This window comes from Triticum dicoccoides, chromosome 5B (genome assembly GCF_002162155.2).
Source record: "Triticum dicoccoides isolate Atlit2015 ecotype Zavitan chromosome 5B, WEW_v2.0, whole genome shotgun sequence".
Lineage (NCBI taxonomy): Eukaryota > Viridiplantae > Streptophyta > Magnoliopsida > Poales > Poaceae > Triticum > Triticum dicoccoides.
In genome coordinates, this window is record NC_041389.1 from 423,738,617 (window position 1) to 423,748,300 (window position 9,684).

Sequence of the window (9,684 nt, forward strand, 5' to 3'; positions counted from 1 at the left end):
AGTCGTCGTCGGGGAAGTAGTCGTCGGCGACCGGATCGTCCGTGATGAAGCAGCCAGTAGTCGCGATGAGCGCTCCCCAAAAACCTTATCACCCTTCTCCCGTACAGGACTCAAAAGGTGCGGTCTCGGAGGCCTACTGTCCTGACGTGCGGTGCACGCTGCAAGCCGGGATGAGGAAGACAGCAGCAGCTCAGAGATGGAACCGATGGCGAGGGAAGGAGTAGTTCTGGTGCGTCTCTCTGAGAGGAGCGACCTCCATTTTATAGGCGCAAGAGAAGGAGGCGAGAGGCTGCGCCAGAAACTGAAGGGAATGCGGGAGACGAAACGAACAGGCAGCAGCCGAAGGGGCGCGCCGTTCGAATTCAGTGACCACTACAGAAAAAAATGTTTCAACTTCCGAGTGACCTTTCGTATACCCGTAGTGCATGGTAAAAATTTAGACATCGGCTCGGCTCATTCCCGCAACCCGCGGCGCGTCATGACGAGGCGTGGCGTGGCGAGGCGGGTGGCGGAGGAGGAGCGCACGTGGATGTCCCTCTTGTTCTCATACTCATACAAGTGGGGAAGGAGCCTCCCTTATAAAGAGGTCCAACTCCCTCTAAACAAGCAACGTGGGACTAAACTTTAGTTTCACCTCTTGCCTTGCACGAATGGTCTGCGTGGGCCTCTAGGATTTATTAGGAATTTCTGAAACTGCTATTAGGCTAGACTCAAATAGGGACGCGGCTCGTCTGCAGTGCCTTCACGCACGGCAGAACTGCCGTACGGGCCAAAATCATCCATTCATTCACTTTCCATCCCATCCAACGGACTTCTGCTACCGAGCGAGAACTGCTAATAAACTAGGCGCCAAAATCACGTCTGACGTCAGGCCTTATCGCGCCAAAAGTTTCCACGCCGCGTACCAAGGTGAGCTGCTCATCGCCGCGTAGAACCAAGTTCGTGTTAAGCTCCTGCCGCTGCCGCCGCGTCAAATTCAACGGATCTGCGGCGGCTGCGTCACCCGTCGAGCAGCGGCCGCCGCGTCGAATTCAAACTGCACGTGCACGTTGCGATCTAAGACAAGGAGTCACGTTTGATCTCCATAGGTAAAAACCGAAAATCATCATCGATCCCCTAATCTGAATACGTGAGTGAGATGCAGTATGAATACTACAGTTCTATTTTTAAGTTATTTATTTATGCCCAGCGTACACTAATTTCAGTACTCTGTTAGTAGAGTGCACTTCAGTTTCCCTGAGAAAACTGAAAACTGCTATATTCAGATTGTGCTTGGCACGGCTGTACCTGCAAATTTTGGTTCCTTGCATGGCTGTACCTAGAGACCACTAGCAAACTTGGGGCACTTCAGAATTCAGAGGACCAGATAGAGGATGGGATGCAATGCAACTGCGGCATATCAACCGACATGGCGGCGACAGTGGCTCGACGGTAACGCAGCGGCTGCAGCTCGACGGTGACGACGCGGAGGCGGCTCCGTTGGACGTAACATGGCGGTGACGACGACGGCGGCAGCTTGACGGCGACGAAACTGCTGTAGCTTAATTTTTGGCGCGAGAAGATTCAGAGTAGAGAAACAAGCAAGTTCGTTGGACCCTCTTGTTCGTTTGTTGGTGAGCAGCAGAAGTCCGTTGGATGGGATGGAAAGTGAATGAATGGTTGATTTTGGCCCGTACAGCAGTTCTGCCGTGGGTGAAGGCACTGCAGACGAGCCGCGTCCCCCAAATAGACAAAATTCCAGCAATCCTCCACCAGATCCCAGAGGCACACAAAATTTGCCTTTGGTTCCAAAACACTGTTTTATACACTGGTACTGCAGTGGAGACTATTAAGTTGAACTTCCACCTATAACCCTATGCTACACTAGTAAGCAACTTGAACAGTGGACTGGGCCTTGAACTGCAAGTTTTCTGCGAATCTAGCTTCACATAAAGCCTTGACCGATATGTGGCTACCGTGGGTCTTCCCCATGGGTGGAGCTTATCCATCATACTCCGTGACCTTTCATGAGTTTACTAGAGAGAACCCTACTCATAGATTGCGACGTTTAACAATCAGACTCATATAGGTGCATTCTTCAAAAGATGTTTTACAAGACAACATCTCTGCTTCAAAAAGCCACTTAGAACACATTAAGATATACATCAACCTGCCATGCAGATTAGGAGAGTATTGCATCTTCATGGAGTGGTATTTCAACAGTAAGGATACTCTCCTCTCAGTTGACCAACAGATTGTCTTCCACATCTAATTCACGGGATCTCCGATCACAAAGAATAGGTTACCACTGTGAACAACTCATATTGTGGGTCTCATTCCCATCTCCCTCGATGCATTATTTATCACATTACGTGATAGACCCTTAGTAAAAGGATCTGCCAGATTTTTAGACGTTTGGATATAATCCAATGCAATAACTCCGGAGTTTTTCATTTTTCTAACAGACTTTAACCTTCTCTGAACGTGTCTTGATGAATTCATGTTATCCTTTGAGCTGCTCACTTTAGTGATCACAGTTTGATTGTCACAATTCATAAGGATACCCGGTACAGGTTTCTCAACTACCGGTAAGTCATTCAAGAGCCGACGAAGCCAATCTACTTCGACCGTAGCTGTATCTAGTGATGTGAGTTCTGCTTCCATTGTTAACCTCGTTAAGATGGTCTGCTTGCAAGACATCCAAGAAACAGCGCCACCTCCATGAGTGAATACATAACCGCTCGTGGCCTTTATCTCATCAGCATCTGAGATCCAGTTTGAGTCACTATACCCTTCAAGCACCTTTGGATGCCCAGTGTAGTGAATTCCATATTTTGCAGTGCCTTTCAAATAACGCAAAACTCTCTCTAGAGCTTTCCAATACACATCTCCTGGTTTTGAGACAAACCGGTTCAGTTTGTTAACAGCAAAAGAGATGTCAGGTCTCGTAGCACTGGCTAAGTACATAAGCGAGCCAATAATCTATGAATATTTCAATTGGTCTCTAGCAATTCTTCGATTCTTTTGAAGCAACACACTAGCATCATATGGTGTTGGAGAGGGCTTGCAGTCACTATAGCCAAAGCAACTCAAGATCTTTTCCACATAGTAAGATTGAAGCAATGTAATCCCACCATCATCATCTCTCAACAACTTGATGTTCAGAATGACATCAGCCACTCCTAAATCCTTCATCTCAAAACAGCTAGATAGGAAATCCTTGACCTCCTTAATAACATTCAGATTTGTTCCAAAAATCAGTATGTCATCAACATACAAGCAAAGCATAACTCCCTCGCCCCCACCATGGAGATAGTACACACATTTGTCAGCTTCGTTCACAACAAAGCCTGCAGCTGTTAAAGTTCTTTCGAACTTCTCATGCCACTGTTTGGGTGCTTGCTTGAGTCCATACAAAGACTTCAGCAACTTGCACACTTTCCATTCCTGACCATCTATTACAAACCCATCTGGTTGTTCCATATAAATTTCCTCATCCAACTCTCCATTTAGGAAAGCAGTCTTAACATCCATTTGATGAACAGAAGACCATGTGAGGCAGCTAGTGAAAGTAGAACTCGAATAGTGGTCAGTCGAGCCACAGATGAGTAAGTATCAAAGAAGTCTTCACCTTCCTTTTGGGTATAACCCTTTGCCACGAGCCGAGCCTTGTACTTTTCAATAGTACCATCAGGCCTAAGCTTCTTCTTGAATACCCATTTGCATCCTATAGGTTTGCACCCATAAGGACGATCAGTTATCTCCCAAGTTTCATTGGCCAAGATGGAATCCATCTTGCTACGAACCGCTTCCTTCCAGTAGTCAGCATCTTCCAATGCATAGGCCTCCGAAATAGAACTGGGAGTGTCATCTATGAGATACACAAGAAAATCATCACCAAAGGACTTTGCTGTCCTCTGTCTCTTGCTCCTAGTAGGAACTTCATTGTTCTCCTCCACAGGACTTTCAAAGTGTTCCATCGAAATGGCAGGTTCAGTAATTGTGACTGGTTCCTGATTCGATGAACTAGGCATCTCCTGATTAGATGAGGTAGCCATATCCTTCATGGTAAAGATATCTTCAAAGAAAGTCGCATCATTCGACTCCATGATCGTACCGACATGCATGTCAGGTACCTCAGATTTTACAACCAAGAATCTATAGCCAATGCTATGAAAAGCATATCCCAAGAAAACACAATCCATAGTTTTTGGTCCCAGCTTCCGCTTCTTTGGAATTGGCACATTGACTTTCGCCAAACAACCCTAGGTTCGTAGATAAGAGAGCTTTAACCTTTTCTTCTCCCATTCCTCGAATGAAGTTATCTCTTTGTTCTTTGTGGGAACTCGGTTTAGGACATGACAAGTAGTCAATATCGCCTCCCCCCACCATGCCTTGGAGAGACCCGATGTGTCTAACATGGCGTTAACCAAATCAGTTAGAGTACGGTTCTTTCTTTCGGCCACCCCATTTGACTGAGGTGAGTAGGGAGGCATCCTATCATGGATTATACCATGTTCCGCACAAAAAGCATCAAATTCATTGGAAAAATACTCTCCACCACGGTCAGACCTAAGCCTCTTGATTTTTCGATCAAGTTGGTTTTCAACTTCAGCTTTATAGATCTTGAAAAAGTTCAAAGCCTCATCCTTAGATTTCAGAAGATACACATGGCAGTATCTAGTGGAGTCGTCAATTAACATCATGGAATATTTCTTTCCACCTTTTGTCAAAACACCATTCATTTCACATAGATCTGAATGTATAAGTTCTAGTGGTGCAAGATTTCTCGTCTCTGCAGTCACGTGAGACTTACGAGGTTGCTTAGCTTGCACACACACTTGACACTTAGATCCCTTGACAGTGGTGAAACTAGGGATTAAGTTCAACTTCACTAGTCGCGACATGCAACCAAAGTTAACATGACAAAGATGTGAATGCTACACATTTGATTCACTATTGTTGCAAATATGATTAACAACTTTATTGCAAACGTCTGATAAGGATAAATGAAACAGGCCTCCTGACTCATAGCCTTTACCAACAAAGGTTCCATACTTGGATATTACAAATTTATTTGACTCAAAGACAAGCTTGTAGCCATCTCTACATAGAAGAGATCCGCTAACAAGATTTTTATTGACGCAGGGGACATAATGCACGTTCTTCAGCCGCACAATCTTCCCCGAAGTAAACTTCAGATCAACCGTGCCAACACCACGAACAGAAGCACTTGAACCGTTGCCCATTAGCATGGTTGAAGTCCCTGCGGTCCAGCATCCTTCATGTCAATGTCTCTGATGACAACATTAGCAGTCTTGCCGCCTTTCCCAGGATGACGCTTCTCATAGCGATTAGGAAAACTAGGAGCCCAATGATCAGGATCTCCACACACATGACAAGCACCTTTCTTCTTGTCACTCTTCTTCTTGAAGTTCATGTGTTGTACAGCCTTGTTCTTCCCATCAAACTTTGCTTTACCATCAAGCTTGCCCTTGTTCTTGAACTTGTGGGACTGGAAGTTTTTCTTCTGTACCAGATTGGCACTAGATCCTCCCTCAATACCTCGAGCACGTGTGTCCTTTGCTCTCGCCTTTTCTTCCACATCAAGAGTACCAATGAGATCCGGGATGGAAAACTCCTATCTCTTATGCTTCAGTAAGGTAGCAAAGTTCCTCCACGAAGGAGGAAGCTTAATGATGATACCCCCGGCAACAAACTTGTCCGGTAGGATACAATTGAAGTGCCCAAGTTCTCTAGCAAATGACTGTATCTCATGAGCTTTCTCAACCACGGAGCGCTCTTCAGTCATCCTGTAGTCATAGAATTGCTCCATGATGTACAGCTCAGTGCCAGCATCCGAGACCCCAAACTTGGCCTCGAGTGCATCCCACATATCTTTTCCAATATCAATTGACGCATAAGCATCAACTATGTTCTCACCGAGAACACTCAAGAGAGCAGCCTTAAACAAAGTATCCATTTTCTGAAAAGCTTGTGTCTGTTGAGCATCAAGTTCTCCTTCAGGTCTACCAAGAGTGGCTCATAGCAACTCATGGTTTGAAACCATAAGACTGCTCTCACGCACCACCTCTTATAGTGGATACCCTCAAACATAGGAGGTCCCATGGAAGCAGCAAAACCATTCGAGGTAAATTGCCTATAATAAGGTTTTTGGATTGTTGGAAATGTGAGCAATTTACCAAATAATTTTGCTAACGTAAATACTAGATAAAGCATGACTAAAATAGCAAATATAAAGCAAGTCATGCAATCTGACAGAGAGAAGGTAAACATCATCTACATATATGAACTTGAGCTAAACACATCTAGAACAGACACTAGATGAAGTTGCTTATACGACATAGAACCTAAGATACGTAGGGCAGAAACTAGAGCCAAGAACTGTAGCAGGACTTCTAACAGAAAGGAGAAGAACACGTACGGCACAAAAGTAGCAGAAGCGCTGGACTTGGGGTCGGTGTCCTCGCCTGCCATGTCGTTGAGGAGGTCGTGGACGTCGGGGAAGAGGTCGTCGTCGGGGAAGTAGTCGTCGGTGACCGGATCGTCCATGATGAAGCAGCCAGTAGTCGCGCTGAGCGCTCCCCAAAAACCTTATCACCCTTCTCCCGTACAGGACTCAAAAGGTGCGGTCTCGGAGGCCTACTGTCTCGACGTGCGATGCACGCCGCAAGCCGGGATGAGGAAGACAGCAGCAGCTCAGAGATGGAACCGATGGCGAGGGAAGGAGTAGTTCTGGTGCGTCTCTCTGAGAGGAGCGACCTCCCTTTTATAGGCGCAAGAGAAGGAGGCGAGAGGCTGTGCCGGGAGCTGAAGGGAATGCGGGAGACGAAACGAACAGGCAGCAGCCGAAGGGGCGCGCCATTCGGATTCAGTGTCCAGTAGAGAAAAAAAACTGCGGCGCGTCGTGACGAGGCGTGGCGTGGCGTGGCGTGACGTGGCGTGGTGAGGCAGGCGGCGGAGGAGGAGCGTGCGTGGATTTCCCTCTTGTTCGCATGCTCATACAAGTGGGGAAGGAGCCTCCCTTATAAAGAGGTCCAACTCCCTCTAAACTAGCAAGGTGGGACTAAATTTTAGTTCCACCTCTTGCCTTGCACGAATGGGCTGCGTGGGCCTCTAGGATTTATTAGGAATTTCTGAAACTGCTATTGGGCTAGGCCCAAATAGACAAAATTCCAGCAGGATAGCCTTTACCATGCTTATATTGCAAGTATGCATGTTGCTGTTTCAAAACAGAAAGTTTACCGCTGTTGCAAACATTCCCTAGAAAAGTCAGAGAGTGATATAATGTCGAATCTTTTTGCATACTGAGCTATGATAAATCTTCTACAGCGTAATATTTTTCTTATAATTTTTGGAGTTAGGGAAGTATGATGATTCCTGCATTCTTTATAGACTATACTGTTTTGGCAGATTGTTGTTATGTTTGCATATGTTTGCTTGTTTAATGATTCTATTTGAGGATAGGAGTATTAAATATGCACAGACATTTAGTATGCAATGTTAAATAATAATGTTAGTAATTTGTTACAGTAGAAAATGATAAGGTTATTGCATTGTTTTATACTAACTTATCTCACGAGTTCTTGTTGAGTTTTGTGTGGATGAAGCTTTTGAGATTTAGGAAAACCGTCATATAAAAGGAATTAAGGAGACACAAAAGCTCAAGATTGGGGATGCCCAAGGAACCCCAAGATAACATTCCAAGAAGTCTCAAGCATCTAAGCTTGGGGATGCCCCGGTAGGCACCCCATCTTTCTTCTTCAACTATTATCGATTAGTATCGGTTGAACCTAAGTTTTTGCTTCTTCACATGAGTTGTGCTATCCTTGCAATTCATTTTGTATTGTTTTGCTTGCTGTTTTAATAAAATAACAAGATCTGAAATTATTAAATGGGAGAGAGTCCTCACATATCTAAATAATTATTTGACTACTCATTGATCTTCACTTATATCTTTTTGGAGTAGTTTGTCATTTACTCTTGTGCTTCACTTATATCCTATGAGTAAATGGTTGAATGAGTTGAATGTCATAAATCTGAAAGTATATATGTTTCATATGCTTACCCCGTTGGGAGTAATGACTTCACATCTAAGAAGTAAAGGTAGTAAATTTATTGAAGGTTAGCAAGCATTGTATTGGTCACTTGAACAATTCATGAAACAATACTGAAGGAAGAGAAATTTCACATATAAATATACTATCTTAGACATCTTCTATGATTGTGAGCCCCATTAATTATTTTCAAACCTGAGAAATTTAGTTGAAGTTGGACAAGGAAGACAACATAATGAGTTATGCTTGGGTGTATTTGTATAGAAGTTATATTGTTATAGATCCTCCAACATGTGGTGCTTGCTGTTTGGAATCCTTTGCTAGCCTAAATATCTGTACTAAGCAGGAATACTGCTTGTGCATCCAAATTCCTTGAACCAAGTTTCTTCCATGAGTGTCCACCATATCTACCTATATGAGGTATTTACCTGTCGTTCCAAGTAAATTTGCATGTGCCAAACTCTAAACCTTCAAATAATAATCTATTTTCTATGCCCTAATCGCTCATGTAGCGACTAGGGGCTGTTAGTATCTTCCATGCTAGGTGGGTTATTCTCACGGTGAGTGGACTTCGCTCATCATTCATGAGAAAAATGGCTGGTAACTGGTATGCCCGGTCCCATGATCAAAAGATCAACATCAAATCAAAATAATTGCAAACAAAAACTCCCCCAGGATTGATGTTTGTTGGAGGCACCCGTTGTTTCAGGCAAGCCATGGATTGATGATTGTTGGTGGAGGGGGAGTAAAAACTTTGCCATTCTATTTTGGAACCGCCTATAATGTACGTAGTATGGAAGATATTGGGAACTCTTGGTTGTTATGTTGACAATGAGATCATAACTCTCAAGATTGTTTATCTCTATTTTAAAATTGAGCTCTGGCACCTCTGCAAATCCCTGCTTCCCTCTGCGAAGGGCCTATCTTTTACTTTTATGCAAGAGTCAGTAGTATTCCTTCTCATTCCTACCTACTCTTTAGTTGGCAAGCATTGTGTGTTGGGGAAATATCTAAGCATATATGGCCATGCAAATATATTTGATCATGAATTATTATTGTTGACAATTATCTATATGATAAGTGAGTTGGGAGGCGAAACACTAAGCCCCTATCTTTCTCTGTGTTCGATGGATGCTATTTGTTCTAAGAATATGCTTTGAGTGGTAGCAATCATGGAAGACTATATGATAGTTGAGTATGTGGAGTTTTCTAAATCAAAGCTCTGACATAGACCCTTCCTGAAAATAAGATGAATTGTAATTGTTTGATGACTGAGAATGAAGTTTGCTAGTTTTCAAGAAAGTTTATGGTCTATGCTTTAACATGTGGATAGCTTGTTACTTGATCTTGAGAAGTTTTATGAGATGAACTACTGTTATGAAATATAATCATGCTAGAAAAGGTGATTGAAATTATCATTGATCAAACTTGTGCACCTGCTAGCATTCACACTTCATAAATTCTTTCTTTTATCATTTACCTACTCGAGGACGAGCAGGAATTAAGCTTGGGGATGTTGATACGTCTCCAATGTGTCTATAATTTATGAAGCATTCATGTTATTATATTATCTGTTTTGGATGTTTGCGGGCTTTATTATACACTTTTATAATATTTTTGGGACTAA